The following is a 17,405-nucleotide window of genomic DNA, read 5'->3' as shown; positions in this document are numbered from 1 at the left end:
AGCATCCAGCAGAAATTTTGCTCCTGCACGACAATGCACGCCCTCACACAAGTCTGAGAACCCGGGAAGAAATCACCAAATTGGGTTGGACGGTGCTACCCCATCCACCCTACAGTCCAGATCTGGCACCCTCCGACTTCCATCTCTTTGGGCCACTTAAAGATGCTATCCGCGGAACAAGATTTGAAGATGACGAGAGCGTGATTCAAGCAGTGAGGACATGGCTACGTGCACAGGACAAGAGCTGGTACCGGCAAGGCATGCATGCACTTGTTCCACGCTGGCGTAAAACCGTACAAGTTGATGGGGACTATGTGGAAAAATAGTATGTGTAAAGGAAACATTGATTTATATTGTCACTTAATTTGAGCCATCTTGAATAAATATGTTCTGAGGAAAAAAATGTGGGGCATTACTTAATGAGCGACCCTCGTATTAAAATGGGTTTTAGAGGGGTAGTTGGAGATGTGAACTTGATTTAGCGCTTTTAATACAGAATACAGTGGATTGAATGTATGGATAATGATAAGTTTTAGGATCTACAGCACTTACTAGTGGTATCTGTCCGCTGCTGAAAATTTAATATTGTGACTGGAGTTAGATGGACCAGGTTGGCGTGGAGGTAACACCCCATGATTTCGGAGTTTCCTTCTCGATTAGAATTTTGTCCACGCTATCGACTGTTCTTACAGGAAGAGTTCGTGGTTCATTTCCAGCTTAATGCAGGATTAGGATGAAGTTACTCATACAGAATCCATTTCATTTCATCATATTTGACGATATAAAATTCTTGCCTCTGAAACGTTACCTTACAAAATCTAACCACCTACAGATAGATAGTTGATTGACTAGATAGTTTTGATCTTTTTCAGTATTGCTTAAATTGTACACAATTAGTATAAAGAACAATTTTATTAAATATACCGTAAGCTGAAATTAGGCCTAGTTTGTACCACACTCTAATTTGGTTGTCCTCACACTCCTTATAGTAAAAGTCCAATTTTAATGACGATCGCACACAGAATTCGCTGGACTTACGCAATAGAGATTGTTTTAGAAAATATTGAACTCAGACGACTTGAGAGTTTATAGCACGATATACTTTGACACAGTAAACGGATCTTATTCGTTGAAATTACTCACGGACATGTTAGCGAAACGCTTTGACAAAACTCAGATAATATAGCTACGCCGTTTGAAACCGCTGTTCAAATTATATCAACCTATCTCTACAATAGAGAGATATTCTTTGCAAGTTTGTAGTCGCTCAGCGAATCAAACATTTTACCGCGTTCACCAAAACCAGATGATTTGAGTCCACGACGTTATTTAATATCGCTTTTGCATTTCATATCATGATTTTGTTGACTAAGCCGTCAGGATGAATATGTTCGATCAACTGGAGAAGATGGAGAAAAATTGGTCGTGGCCGACTTCAATGTCCTATCACGGGATTCGGTTGGAATTATTAGGATCTCGGTTGAAGCATTTGACGAATCAGAGGAAGCTCAAATTGGATTTCTAGTGATCTTTTAATTTCTAACCTCCTTATCTTCCTATTTAAGAGCTTAGAATACCAAAAAATGATGAGCCGAATTTTAATTCGAGTCTTATCAGATTTTTTTTAAAGATTTGAATTTGTCTTACATCGACAGGTAGTCGTATCTGAAATGTTATGGATCGTGTGTCGAGGTGCAGAGCGTGATCGTGTGCAGGGTGCGCGCTGAAGTGATGACCCCGCGGTCCACACAGTTAATTATGATTGATGCCCTGTTTGTTAGACAACGACCACCGCGCGTACAGCTTCGCCATCATATATGCAACGAGCCATGAGAACAATGAACGGCTCGGCTTCTCAGACGTCTAGTCAGATCGATTACTATCGATATACTGCGACATTTTCAACATATTTTTTTCCCCATTGTACTGCTGTCACGGAACATGACACGATATGAGCTTCATTATAAATTGTCCACAATCTTGGCTACGTTTACTTCATGACTTAACAAATAACGAACACATCTCTGACAATGTGGAGTACTGTATAAGATGCAACGTGGAGTTGCTCTGATTTGATATCCTGCAGTGTAATGGTTCTGAGAAAGGTGTCTTGCCCTGAGAAAGAAATATAAATTTTATTTTAAAAAGTGTTGGGGAAAGTATTTTGACGTAACTAAAAATGTCAAAAGAAAAGAATCTGAAAACCTTGCATTCCTTGCAGTGTTGAATTTTTATCTGAAATGTATAAAATCATACAAAATTGTTTACACTTTGAAAACCTCTTAGTGCAAAACGTGTTTCGACCTCATGACACTAAGTGGTTTTAATGTGTAAACAGTATTGTTTGTATGCAAGATTTTATACATTTCAAACAAAAAGAGTTTTTTCTTAGTCGATCAACTCTTCAATAAATTCTCCGTTATGTATGAAACCCCAAAAGTTGATTACCATGTTCATGAAAGCTCATGAGTGACTCCTATCTTGACCAGATTAATTCAATTAACATCTCATTTACATCCGTTTTAATAATACTTCTATCTAAGAATAAGTATCCAATGTGGTTTTATTCCCACAGTCTATTTATATTTCTTGTTTATTGAACGACGCTTTTTAGTAGCTCAGACTACATAGCGTCTAATGAGAGGATGTTAGTGAATAATGAATTGGAAGGGATGTGGAAGAAATCGGTCGTGGCCTAAGTTGAGGTACTATCCCGGCATCTTTCCGACTAAAATTTTGTATGTATTTCTCATTTCATCAATTATCCTAATAATATTTGGTGAAGAGTCGAAGCAAACAGAAGAATATGGTTGGCACTGCATAACAAGAAACTTCAATAAAGTAATATTATTTAATTAGTTTAGTCAATCGAGATACATGGTATTACGTAATTAATTTTAAACTTTCGATTAATATACCTGCCGTGCTGGGAACACGAACAGTGACGTGGAAGTAGTGATCCATATCGATCTGTCTGCCATCGAGTGCGTAAATCTGTACTTCCGATCCTGATTTTATTACGTCTTATGGTAACATTTATAATGACTACAGTATTGATCACACTACTAGTTGCCAACATGGCGTTGCAACCCGGAAGACCATTATCGATAACTAATAACATACCTTTTCAAAACGCAATATGCTTGTACTTTATGAAGACAGGACGACCCAAAATGTCTTGAATACATTGTAAATAGATCAGTCTTAATGTTTGCTGCAAATAGACGGGACATAATATTTGTATGCTAGAAACTCGGTTTAGCATTGGCTCAACAAAATAATTTCGACAACTTTTGGTAAAGTCAGTACACCTGGGCCTACGTCTATATCACATTTCCGTGATTGGAATATGAGAACAAGTTATTTTATATCCTACAGAGTTCAGAATTATCTTATTTTTTTCTTGTATTATTTTTGAAAAAAAAAATTAAATATGAACATAGATAAAATTGTAACCAATTTCTCTTTGTCTTGTGTCTGTGATATTCGGTAGGTTCTAACTTACGTAGGATTTGAGGTTTTCATGGCGGTGAGTTTGAATATGGCTGTCTTCTGGTATCAGGGTGATGATGGAGGCAGTAAAGACCTCTGAAACGTCGGTACACTTGTACCAGACTACATGGCGCAACAACCCAGAAGACTGCCTCTTCAGATTCTATCTTAGTTTTGAGGGAAGGAAGTTGATTGTAACTGTGTCAGTACAAACTCCCGGTGAGAATATTTAACTTATACCCTACGCGGTCTGAGGCATGGACATCGTGCGCCTGACCGCTGGGACCGTGGGTTCGAGTCCCACTCAAGGCATGGATGTTTGTCCGCGTCTCCTCTTCCAGTCTGGTGGGTAAAGACAAAACCACCGTGAGATAAAAAAATACTCTTTACGTACACGGTGATAATTAAACGAACATGGTCGTAAAAAGAGACAGGTATATTTCGTTGCAAAACGTTGTCAAGAATGACAGTGTCTCATAAGACTTCATGATAACGATGAAGGATATTCGAGATTTCTTTGGCAAACTGAATTAATGTTAACATTGTAATTTCGATTTGGTTACTTAGCTGGACTATTGTTCGTGAAAAAGTTGATTTTAACCGAGATGAATTACACACAAAGAGAGAGGGAGCCAGACAGAAATATTTGGATAGACTATCAGGAGTAGGATTTGAAGCTCTCACGGCTGTGAATGCGAAGATGGATGTCTTCTGGGGAGAAGAGCTGTTTAGTCTGATAGAAGTTTACCAACGTTTCAGAGGTCCTTGCTGCCTCCATCATCAGGATGATGAGTAAGACGTAGGGTAACCTAGTGAACTGCCAGTACAAGATTCTGTAGGTGGTAAGGACTAACCCCGGTTTGTACAAGTTCTGTGCTCTCAATAAACAGTATAATTAAAAGTCGCAGGTTCGCTCTCTCAGTGGCTGGCTTTGCCTCATTAGGCCCTGACCAGGGCGGGGCCGTCGTCATTAGTAGCAATTATTGTAAACAGGTCCGGTGAGTAGCCACTGTGTTTATTACCAGGGTATTAGAGGCGGGGCAGCTTCCAGGAGCTCTGGCAAGAAGACGATTTGTATCCTGTCTCAGGATACAGTCATCGCTTTACTAAGAAGATTCGCATTACGGAATTTCGCTTATGCGAACTTGGGTCTTTATCAGAACGTAAAATCTTTCGTCCGAAATTCTTCGGAACAAAAACGCAAACAAAGGACGCGACGTCACCCCTCAATCAGTGAAGTACATTAATCAGTTTGTCTTAATCTCTGCTTTGGTTTGTGTCTTGTGGAACATTTTGCTTTGCGCTCATGGGAAATATCTACTCACTTTAAGAACTCTGTCGACGGACATAGCTACTCGTAAGAGGGATGATTACTTGAAGTTTATCCTCCTAAGTGTATTTCGCGTCGTCTCCAAACCAGCTCCATAGAATAGACTTTTGGGGCAGTTGATAGTGACAAGAAGTTTTCCAAATTCTATGGTACCCGAAGATTTATTACAATACTTACAAGAGCTCGTGACCGACCACTGTTTTTGGCCAGATAAATCCAATCAACGACGTCTAACCGTATTTATCTAAGATCCATTTTAATATTGTCCTTCCCTCTACGCCAAGCGCCTACATGGCATAGCTTTACTCTTTGAATTGTTTGCTGTGGTGTATCTGTAATTGGCAATTTGCCTACTGATTCGCCACATTAAAGTAAAGGATTGCATTAAATTGTTACTATTATAACCATTTCTGACGATACGATTGACCGGTGTAAATCTCTTTAATATATTTTTTGTTCAATGCATAATCATATTACGTATGCGTACATTAGTTGATCGCGTGTCACAGTTTGCCGCTGTATGTTGACCTAGGAGCAGTCGACTGAAGCACGAATGCTGATCCTATCTCAACACAATGACCTACTGGGAACAAGTATAACCTAATGTGGCATAAATTTTAGAATCAGGGTGTAACAGGGGTGGCCGGAGTCTGTAAAATATGGCGCTAAATAAAGTACAGTCTTTGCACAGGTTTCGAAATGTAACGCAATGTAATTTTACTCTTGACTTCGGGCTCATTCGTTAATACGTGTTTGATGGCAGTGTAGCAGTGAGAGAGTAATTTGGAAGACTTTCAGACTTAATGCCTTCCAAGCTGATTTTATTTTGGTCTTTCTCATGATGTATTTAATCTCAGAGATGCTGCAGACAACCAGATTAAAGTTCCAAGAGATACCAAGACTGTCTTGCGTGTGACATACACCAAGACATACCGGTTTTAAAGTTGTATGTGTATATCTCTTTCAGAACATGGGAGTATTAATATACCATAATGTTTTTAAGATGTTAGAGTCAAGAAAAGTCATAGAAAATGAAATTTTAATCTTTTTTCCCCCCAAAACTCGTATATTTTTGTAAAACCTGGTAATTGGAACTGCAGTTAGATCAATATCCCAGATACCGGCCGAATACACAACAAGAGACACAGAGACACTATTGAAAAATACCACATACAACAAACATTCAAACAAAACATTTGCTTAAACGACAATAATATTTATCTTAATAACCCGATCTTTAATTCCCTTCAAGCACTTAACTCCACCCCAACAACCTACTTTCACTTACCCCACCTACAAACAACCACGATCAATAACGAACCTATTCAGTTCCAACACAACATTACTTCCAGACGGACCTCCTCCACTCTTCATATCTGGTATGTTTTTAAAATTAAAATTCCTCAATATATTATTTTGTTTTCTATCTCTAATATCCATTTAGTCTTTATAATATTATTTAATTTACAGGCCGATTATAAAAAACCACTACAAACATTTCACTCACACAAGATCACACTATACGCGACATACATTTACGAAACAACACTGAATGTGATAACAAAGTACAATTGATCTAGAAGAGGACAACTTTCCGATATTTAATGGACATCTGACGAAGGATTGCATTTAGAATATTACATTTAAATTTATATTGATTATACACCTGAAGATGGTTTATTGAAAATCGAAACATGTCGTGAAAAAGATGATGCTCTAATTGTAAATCGAACATTTCGATAGAAAGAGCATCATTTTAATATATTTCAATATATTTTAAATATTTTAAATATTAAATGTTAATTGTAATAATAATATTTTAATATTTAATAAAATATTTTATTGTGATTAGACGGTTAAAATTAAACAATGATAGAAGACATATCTACACGACATAGATTTCATAAAATTATAGGTTTTAATATAAAATTTACAAGATTTCAATAAAAATCTATGGATATAGTAAAATTATTATTACATTCGCCCAAAAGTAGATCCATTGAACTTGAAGTATTATGCTACTTAAGACAGAGGTTGGTCTGAAGCTAATCTAGACGTGTTACCAACGAATTATAACATTTTGTTATTTTAATAGTTAGTGCAGTTAATGGTCTATAACGAAAAAATAGACTCCTTCTATATACTCATTTATTTACCGTTTATGGGAATTTTCCAATATCATCCGAGGCTACAGGAATTATGTAGTTGAATCCACGTCGTTAAATTGCCACAAATCTAAGAATAAATATGCGGAAAGAATGGTTTGTTTTCGCAAGTTCTTGCAAGCAAAAGCTTTTGTAATATTTACCTACTTTCATATACATTTATACGGGATTGTTTCTTGTAATAATTTAACCACTTTGCAGAGTTCGTTTCGGAGCTAGACAAATTACAGATAACAAAAAAGAGTCTTTCTAAAATTCCAAATTATTAGTGCTATTAGCGTAGCGTGTGATTAACAAAATGGACATCTTTTCTGTCCAACACCAACACAGTTTATTGCAGTATTATCTCCGTAAATGTCATTGAAAGTATAAAATGTATAAGGTTTATAACATTTATAAAACACTGTATACAAACTGTAAAAGTACACCTTAACATTGACTATTGCCGCATACCTAACAAAATGGAACGCCCTACTCAAGACTCCGCAAACTCGTCCACCAGACCTCAGCATGGTCTCCAAAATACCCTCGTTTACATTTCTAGCTACCAGTGTCGCCGCCGTCAGAAGTTAACTTTAATTGTTTTCGCACTGCACCAACGGTTCACTCGTAGAGACAAGCGTGACGAACATGGACCATTATATTACATACGCCTTTCTGTCATTCATCAGGGGCAGTTAATTACGTTAAATGAAACGGTTTCGTAGGGGGCCATGTTTTCGTCATATTTAAAATTATTATTTCTTAATATATTATATGTTGCAGTTTTGCTGCTTTCGTATACATATTTTATTAAGGTTGTTGGTTTATTTAAAGCATCACCGCCTTCCCAATAAATATATCTTCTACTGCTTTAAACGAAAAAAAAAGATTAACACAGATATGACGTAATATGTTCCGAATGCTTTTGGTTAAGGTGATCGATTTTCTGAGCTGTTATAGTGCGTCATTACTTTAACTTACTGAAAATGTTTACGTAGCCTAACAGTTAAATAGGTAGGCTTTTACGTTTCCTATAAATGGATTCATTTTCTACTAAAGGTACAACTACGTGATTGTCTCGCCGAGATACCTTGTTTTCCTTTAGATCAAACGCTGTTTCTTTGGTCAAATCAGCCTACATATTGATACTATGCAGAAGTAGCAGCCATCACCACCCTTTACCGTGTTGCTCTAAATCACCAGTAGGTTCGCTTCATTCGTGTGAGCTTCGCTGTTCGTGTTTCAACTTTTCGCTCCATTTCTGTAACCTTGAAACATTTATTTGGCGGTGGCTGGTGCAGTGAGTGAGTTAAACATTACATTCTTTCAGCATTGTCGTTAACTGGGGTTGACAGGAGATCAATTCTGCACTGAAGAATGGAAACTTCTCAGCTCTAAAATTCCAGTACTTTCCTTTAAATTAAGGTAAGTCCATTTGTCAATGCTATTTTCCATTAACGATTTACTTTAACCTCAATGGAGTAGAAAAATCTTCTAATGCTAGGATTAATCTACGTAGTTATGGTAAATAGAACTCTGTCTTAATGCCTCCAATTTGTTTTAATTAAGTTCCCAGTTAACAGTCAAATTCAAGTGGCGATATGTTACATGTGATATGTCAATTATAATGATTCACTGGCCACTATATATATATATATATATATATATATATATATATATATATATATATATATACAGCGATAATTTTCTAAACAGAATTTACCAGTTAGTATTTTGTAATGTATCTCTGCTGCTTTTATTAATTGAGGGAAAATTGAATTTATTTTGATGACCTTCGACTTAAAAGGGTTCGGCTGGCGACAGAACCGTATTTAGCATTGGGAATTTACAGCGTTTAAAGTCTCTACGAAATATTAGTCACTGTCTTAGCAACAAAATATTAACAAAAGGAAAGTTTATTACTATTGGATTCACATTTATGTTGATACATGCACCTTAGCCTCTTCCGAGAAGTCTACTCATGTTTATTTATTGGTTAGCCTATCGGATGTAAATATTATATAAGATCATAACTGAATACTAATTTGTAAATAATGCCTAAGTGGTTGTGGCGTAACTTAAAGAAGACCTAATATTCTGGCATTTGCCTATTATGAGAACCGAGTTCAGAACTCCGGGCCTCCTAAGAATGAACACCTCAGTTTTCTCAGTTCTACAAGTTTCCGTGTTGACACTAACATTGACATTGACTATTTTGTACGTTGGTGTCTGTTCTATTTCGGGCGATGTTTGTCTCTCGGTCAAAGTCCGGACACCCCTGTCGCATTGTTTCGTGGTTCCTACCTGCCTACCTGTGTCTTCCAGCTTGTCGCACGCCTCCTGCAGGAAGCCGGGGTTCATGTAGATGGAGCAGCTGATACAAGGCCGACCGCCAAACGAGTCGGAGTTGGGGAAATGGGTGGATGTAGAGTATCAAATTTTTACGTCAGTTTCTTTAGTGATGGTCTTGTGATAGGAAGACATTTGTTGGAGAACAAGTTGAAATTGTTTCTTGTTGGTGTCTATGACGCAATTTGGCACAGGTCAGTTGTGTTTTGAAGATAAAGGAATTATGCATTACGCCAACGACGTGTTTCCTCGAGAGCAGAAAGTTATCCATATCTTTTTAAGTCAAAATTTTTAATAATTACTGTCTGTAACTAAAAAGCAGACAGAAATACGTTTTCGCTAATTAAACTGTAAGAAAAAAAAAATTCCGATTTTCTGGGGAACCCTTCTTTGTGAAAAAACGTTTTCATATTTTGAAAATTCTGCTATATATGGGCTATTCGAGTTGCATTATTTATTCTAAATAAAAGGGCGCTCCTAATGGTGGAAATATGTTTTAGAAAGTGTATTCTTGTGGCTTATGTCTGCAAGTATAAATTCATGGGAGACTGAAAATGATTTTTTAAAATGGTAATATGCAAGTTATGATCAATATTTAAAAGCTGGATATGGAAAGGCGTGGCATTTGACATGAAGATAATATTATTTTGGTTTTTGTGGTTAAAACCGAATTTTTTTTTAAATTTGTATGTCTTTGTTTGAAATGCATATAGTCAAAATTCGAGACGGTCCGCGCGGTTCACACAATTAAAAAGACTTTGAAAAACTGCCAAAAATCTTTTATCCTCTGTACAAATTCTTTTTCCTTACATTCCTTATATTGTTTTGCAGTCCATTTCTCCCTTCAGTCTTAAATAGTTCCTATCCACGACGTTTAATATTCATGTGTATTTCAGTTAAACTCTCCCACTTTGGATTCAACGAAATTTTACCAAAATCTGTACAGCAGTTCTCGCGTTTGAATAAGCTGACTGACCGAAAGACGTAACCTTTCTTATGTGGGTTAAATTTAAGCTTTTCATGTGATGGAAGCATAAACATTAATTGTGAATTTCGAACATAAATCTGTCCCAGTCGGCGGAGAGGATATTCTGAAGTATTCCCTTAGTTTTCAGACGCCTAAATTCCTTTGCTGCTAGGAGCAACTATTTCTATACACCCAGTGTGTGGGATTCTTGTGCAAGCCAGCTAACAAATACTAACAGTCACTCTCATTTCTTCCCTATTCTTGTCTTGTAACTGTACACATTCAAGTATGTCCCCCCTCAGCCACAGCATCCATTCCTTGCCTCTTTCTGTTCCTCTTTGGGGGTCGTAACAGATGAAGAATTGCCTTTGATTGTCCATTCAGCTACGTCGCTATTCATGCGAGTGTTAAAGTGGCTTATGTGCCACAGTTCTGAGACTTTGAATCTTCCATTCTTTGAAACTAGCAGATCGAAAAATTGATGCCGAACTACTTTATTAACATGACTACGCCTCTCAGCTCTCAGGCATGAAAGTTCAGTAAGATAGTCTTCAACAGTCTGCTTAAGGTTTGGTTAGGGTCTTTAAAATGTATCATTTTACCACAGTGCCCAGTAAGTCTGTGTTGAGTATCAACAAGGTTTTTGCGTTCGACCTCCTGAATGTGTCTAATCAAGTCTATCTAGTGCCAAAATTGAGAATGTGTGGAGCTTTGTCCAATGTCACATTGCACCTTCATCACGCGGTGAATAGATTCAACCAATGTTTTAAATTTCCTAGACGTACAAGTAGTATTCCATACCAATCTCTTACAATTTCTTTGTAATTGCATAGAATTCTTTTATACATTTCTACTCGAAGATCAATAGGGCTTGTACAGTTTAATACATATTCCTGAGTAAATTTGTTCGACTTTTCTAATGTCATCCAGCATGCATGGAATCTGTTCACGAAATATTAAAATCTGATTTCTTTTCTCACAAGATAATACATATTTTTGGCTAAATTAATTGTTTTTTGAGATTCCTGCATACTTATATATGACTACTTCGTGCCTGAATGTGACTTAAGTCTCGAAAAGGATACAGAGAAGTGTAATTCCATTTTATTTACGAACTGACGGAAGGAATGTTTGAAACCGAACCTCTTTTGAGGCCACATCAACGCGGTGCTACAATATCATTTTAACCGCATACTTCGATGGAAAAGATAAAAAGAAATAAGTTGAATGAAGAGATCAGGCATTTTAGATAAAATGTGGTACAAGAATTCAATTTTATTGATATTTGGTCTTTTGCCTATATATGTATGTATATATATATATATATATATATATATATATATATATATATATATAGGCCAATTAGACGGTTAACCTGTTGTAACTGAAGACGATTATATAATTTTTGGAAACTATGATTTATTTAAGGTTGTAAAAATGGAAACTGCGAATTCGGTTTGTATACGTACGCTATATTTATTTAAAATCCGCGTTAGTATTACTGTACAATTACATGCAAAGTTGTTTCTTGCTGAAAATTTTATGTGCGTATCTCATCATTCCAGTGCATGCTACATGACCCACCGTCTCACCCTAAACGTTGACACTCAGACTACGTGGTTTAATATGAAAATTATGACGCTCCTCATAACAAAGTTTTCACCACCCTAGAAAGAATTTGATTGCGCACTTCTTGTTTGGAACTCTTACCACCGCGGACTTGAAAGTGCCCAGAAAATATTTGCTACCTAGTACAATAGATTTCTTAACATTAATTACGACTATGTTTTGGGTAACTGGAAATTACACTTATTTTACGAGACATCGCATTATTTCGACGTATTACTACTCATAAGGAATGTTTATAACGGCTCTATTGCCTGCCATTTTCTTTTAAAAATTAATGGTATTACAGTTTAAACTAAGACTTTAATACTCTCTGCACTTCGGTTTTACTCATGAAATGTCATTCTGTTCGCTGCAAAATTTTAACATGTGTGACAACAATTTTTTAACATACATCACTCGGTAATTTCCATATTTTTCTAATTTTAAGCTTTATTGTTTACAGGAAATTAGAATGTTTTTATATTCTGTATATGTTGTTTTATGTTCTCTGAATATATTTTCTTTTGCGCTGACTCTCTAGTTAATCTGTACATTAAAATTTAGAATTTAATTGAATTATTATTATATTATAATTTATTCTTTGTAAAAATATTCACCCAATTTAGAAATATCGTCATGACATGCGCATTCTAGACTACCATTTATCTTCAGTCCTTTCTCATTCCATATATTTTTTTAATTTTTATTTTATTTATTTATTTATTTATGTTGCTAGAAACAACAGTAGTTCCTTTAACGCATTGCATACTCAATAAAAGCATCAAATTTGCTTGTTCTCCGAAGCAGACACGTCGGAAATTCCTACATTGTATAGGCAATTCGTGAGAGTTCTCTTTAAAGAAGAACATGGGATTCCCAGGAAAATCTTCTGTGCGCCTAACTGAATCGGGTAATCCGAAGTTCGAATATTAGAGACCGCTTTGTGTTTGTTCAGGCTTCACTGCACCAAAACTATTATTGGTGGTCTCTTGTAAGGACGAGGATCGTACGAATAAGAAGACTGGAAACTTGTAATCCTTGCCGGAATATATGCCGGCTTTCCAGTGCGTTCTTTGCATTCCAAATGCTCTTAGCTGACCTAAAAATTTGCTATATCATACGTATACTACGCAGGTATGCAAGAAGTATCGTCCACATACGCTTGCAATAGGTCTAAAAAAGATGTAAAAATATGCACATTGCATCAGCATATTTTTTCAACGTATTAAATTTTATTTACTTTTCTGTTTACTCACAAAATAAATCGAATTACAATCCACTTTAATTATTTTTAACTGTTATTACCATTAATATCATTGATATTTATAAACGTATTAAATGTTATTTTCTTTATTGTCTAGTTGTTTATTCTTTTAACAGAAATTGGTTATTAAAAGACGAACATTATTGCAAACAGAAGTCCTATCTCGCCACTCTGTGTAACGCATGTTGTGAGTAAAACAACTGGGTAAGAATAAAAGGAAACATGAAAAAATTCTGCATGGATGTCAAACATATACAGTAAGGTAACCACCGACTTTCTATCCAATGGGTACCGGGGCCCTTTCTCGGAGTAAACGCGGCCGGGACGTGACGCTGACCACTCACCCCCATCTAGTGTCGTGGTCAAGAATGAGTAGAAGCTATACTACTCTCCTCCCCAGTCGCCTATATAGCGTGTAGTGGGACAGCTTTACGTTTTTTTTACTGCTTAATATCATCTGTAATAGTGTGTATTGGATTAAAGTGGCTAATAGAAGGGTCATACGATCGGCCCGTACGGTGACAGCGATGAAGTTTCATAAAACCAGTTATAACTTTAAACTTGTTTCGGAGAGTTAGCTTTTGATATCAGTAGATATTTATACAGAATACAAAGGACTGGTAATATTAATTGTGCCCTGTTCCCTTTTTGCTCTAACGTTCAATCAGTATTGTAGTCTGTTCTTTCATACGGTGGAGGCGTGGTACCTCGCGCGAATATATGAACAATAAGAAGTACTCTAACAAGTCCTAAATACCGATTATTCAATCACGGGAGGAAATGATTTTTACAGGATTGTGTAGTGTTTCGAGAGAACTCTTAACCGACCGACAGTAATTTCATTTTATAAAGAAACACCCTTTAAAAGCGGACTAATGGTGTTATAATTTAATAGTTTATAATAATAAAGTGGATACTCTCTCAGAATTTATTCGGGCAGATGTAGAAGGTCTGTGTAGACACGTCACTGTAGAATCTCTTAGGTTTGAGAATTATAAATTGTACTTGATAGTTAACCTCGCCAAATTTTCTTTTTGCGAGAGGGGGGATATTCAGTCACCAAGCTGCAGGATTAAAGGAATTGGAAGTTAATTTTCATTTATTCGCAATTTTAATTTTTCAATATTAATTAAGGCTATGTCCTGATTCCGGGTATCAAGGACCCAACAGTCCCTAGCCAGGGATTTAACAGGAAAAACGTCAGATAATATTACAAAATTGTCTTCTCTGACATTAAAATAATATAATATATTAAATTTGCGCAATTTTTTTATTTATTCATTGGGGTTCATTGCATAATTCTACATTAAAAAGTTTAAAGTTTTAAGTAACGGTGGGAATGAAATTATGCTAACTTTGTCCTATCTCCATCCATGTCCTAGGTCATAGAAAGAAATTAAATATTTTATTTTACGGAATTTATTTGCGCCGTAGTCGCGCGGTCTGAGGCATTATGCTTCGGACCTGTGATACGGAATGCGCGCTGGTTCGAGTCTCGGGGGAGAAGAAATTTTCTCATGAGCTTTCGACCAATGTATGGGACCGGAGCCAACCCAGCATCGTGAGGAAATTGGAGAGCTACAATGAGTAGCGTAATCCGGTCAGGAAACTAGCAATGGCTGGGGGTTCGTCGTACTGACCACAAGAACTCTTCAAACAACCACTTGATTATAATGGCATGATCTGTGCATAAAGTTAGTTTGGATTTGAGAAGTTAACAGTCAATTATAAAACCGAATAACCTATAACTGAGCAGTAACAGAACCTGCAGTTTCAACAGCGCCAAAACAGACGAACAACCAATAGGCAGTGCAGGGCACTCCACATACTTGGTGTCCCATATCCGTCCTCCTGCCACACGTGATATCCACACGTGTACTTAAAGCGTCTATATTCGTTATGTTGTGCATAATGCCAGCCACGTTTAAATTCCAAGTTGGATTCAGAGAGGCAAAAGTGTGGGTTCTTTAGCAGCAACTCGGCAACTAATAAACTCTCGAATTCGTTGCCAAGGTCACAGCTTCAAAGGGACTTGAATTTCCAATCTGTAGGGTCCCAAAGAACATTGTTGAGAATCTACGTGTGTCGGACCGCTTGTCAGTTACTGTGACGTGAATAGTTACAGCACAATTGACCGATTTTCGTGGAAATCAGAATCAACACGTTATGTCTGAGGCAGCTCTAACAATGTGCTGTTTTAATTCTGTATCTTCTTCAACAATAACGTTTCAGTTCAGCGTGCTTATGGGATGGGAAAATTTTTATCACCACTGAGTTTAAAATATAAAGCCAAGGAGATTTTTGATTTTACCGAATTCAAAGGAGTAGTGTGGTAGGTTTGCTTACCTGCTGTTTTATTGCGTGTTTTAAAAACTACGTTTTGATTCTCACTGAGTTGGGTGTTTACAGTTACTGCATATGTCTCATTACTTTCACACTAAAGTTACGTACTTGTCTAATACATTTCTTAAAATATTTAACAACTTTTAAGATTCCAGTAGTCAGTTTTTCTGTCTCTATGACGTATGAGTGAATTACAAGATGCATTAAAGTCTAAAGTTACCTCAACGAGAAAATTAGACGTTTTGTCATCAGCCACTTTAACCTATCTTAATTTATTTCTTAAAGTCACAACCGATATTTCAAAAATAAACTTCAATATTTATTGGGTATATATTACTCTATCAAGTATAAAATATTGAAAAGAAATCTTTGTATTATTTTCATATTTCTTCAATGTGTGTTGCGTATGCAACCCATATCTTCTTTTTTTATTATTAAATAACAGGTAAGGAACTAAAATTATAAAGATCCACTGCCTTATTAATCTCTCTTCCTACAAAACTTTTCACCTAACACTTAATTCTCAGTGCTTTGCTGTGCGAAAGACTAAACTTACGATTTCTTTGATCTACACAAGTTTTTGACTGCGTGCCCCCGTGACACAAGCTGGGGCCCCCGTGTTACTGGAACATTCCTAGAAGAGTAATTTAACCCTTTTGTGCGTTCGTCTCGAACAGCTTCACTCATTTCGATGTGAAAAAGAAAAGACGAACAAGGCACGAAAAAAGGAAATGACCAATAAAAAATGTGTGTAGTAGAAGAATAGAAGGTGAGAGAAGAATGAAGCAACTTGGAAGCCGAATTACGAAGCAGAACGGCGTCGGTCCACAGGGTGACTAACAAACTACTATATTATTCAAAGAACATTACAGGTTTTGTAAAGTCGATTCTGATATCGAAAGTACATGGGATGTCGACAGAAAGGATCGTGACTGGTATGAGAAATGTGTTGCTATTTCTACGTGGGTATTGTTCATACCTTCGCTTGTTTATCCACCAAGTACAAATAACAAATTACAAGAACTGGGTCCTTCTTGAGACACTAAGAGTCTCTCAGTTAGCAATAAAAAACCGTCTTTTATGGGATCAAAAAATTTATTATTGTGCTGAGTCCACAATAGTCTATCAACGCACAATGCCCCTAATCAGATTAATACAGTCCTCTCCTCTGTATAATGTTTGTTTAGGATCAGTTTTAATATTATTCTCCCATCTATGTCTATGTCTCCCACGTGTAAGTTTTCCATTAGATTTTCGAACTAAACTTTTCTACGAATTTCTAATGTTTCATGCTACATGCCTCCCGAAAATCATCCCTTTTTAGTTAGCTATAATAATATTTTGTGATAATATTAATATAAAATGATTTAGAGAATAAAGTTACCTATGCAGTGAAATGTCCAGTTTCTCCGCTGTAAGAACCTAAAATCTCTCCGTGCCAGTAGGTGTTAAATCTGTTTTATAAGTAAATGTATCGTAATTTAGGTGTGTAAGTTTCTTGGGTTTATACTTATGATACATTTAGTGGAAACATTAGGAGGATAATAGCGACTGGAGGCGTTTTTACAACAAAGTGATAAAGACAACACTTGTATATATAGGAGATGTAGTAACGGAGGAAATTACGCGAGAAAAATTTCTTTGCAGTTTGAACTTTTTGTGTTATAGACCTATTGCTCGGGAAAACAAGAAACTATTGTGATTGGAGAACCTCGCGGTTAGGGACCGTTAAAAAAACTACATAAGGAACGATTTAGTGAGGTCGATTAATTTACAGTTACCGCCCGGACAAGAAAAATTCTTTGCTGTTATAAAATGCGAAGTTGCTTCATTATAACGTAAAAAAAACGCTTCGTAATTATTCCAAAGCATTTAATTTCTCGCGGCTGGATTTCAGTATACAAC

The 17,405-nt window shown here is 36.3% G+C and overlaps 1 protein-coding gene across 2 annotated transcripts in view; it reads left to right on the top strand.

The window, feature by feature from the left end:
* Positions 1 to 6,142: 6,142 nt before the first annotated feature.
* Positions 6,143 to 17,405, top strand: part of LOC110834521 (uncharacterized) — a 100,834-nt gene continuing 89,571 nt past the window's right edge. Inside the window, exons 1-2 of one of the 2 annotated variants that reach the window (XM_087345085.1) lie at positions 6,143 to 6,201; positions 8,300 to 8,394. The gene's annotated coding sequence lies outside the window, so the exon portion shown is untranslated. The remainder of the gene's footprint in view (positions 6,202 to 8,299; positions 8,395 to 17,405) is intronic. The other variant, XM_087345086.1, reaches the window with a different exon arrangement.

Source organism: Zootermopsis nevadensis, unplaced genomic scaffold (genome assembly GCF_977971745.1).
Source record: "Zootermopsis nevadensis isolate Lab colony 2312 unplaced genomic scaffold, Znev_1.0 Znev_ptg000008l, whole genome shotgun sequence".
NCBI classification, from domain to species: Eukaryota; Metazoa; Arthropoda; class Insecta; order Blattodea; family Termopsidae; genus Zootermopsis; species Zootermopsis nevadensis.
Note: the sequence above shows the minus strand (reverse complement) of the source record. Positions and strands in the feature narration are given on the sequence as shown.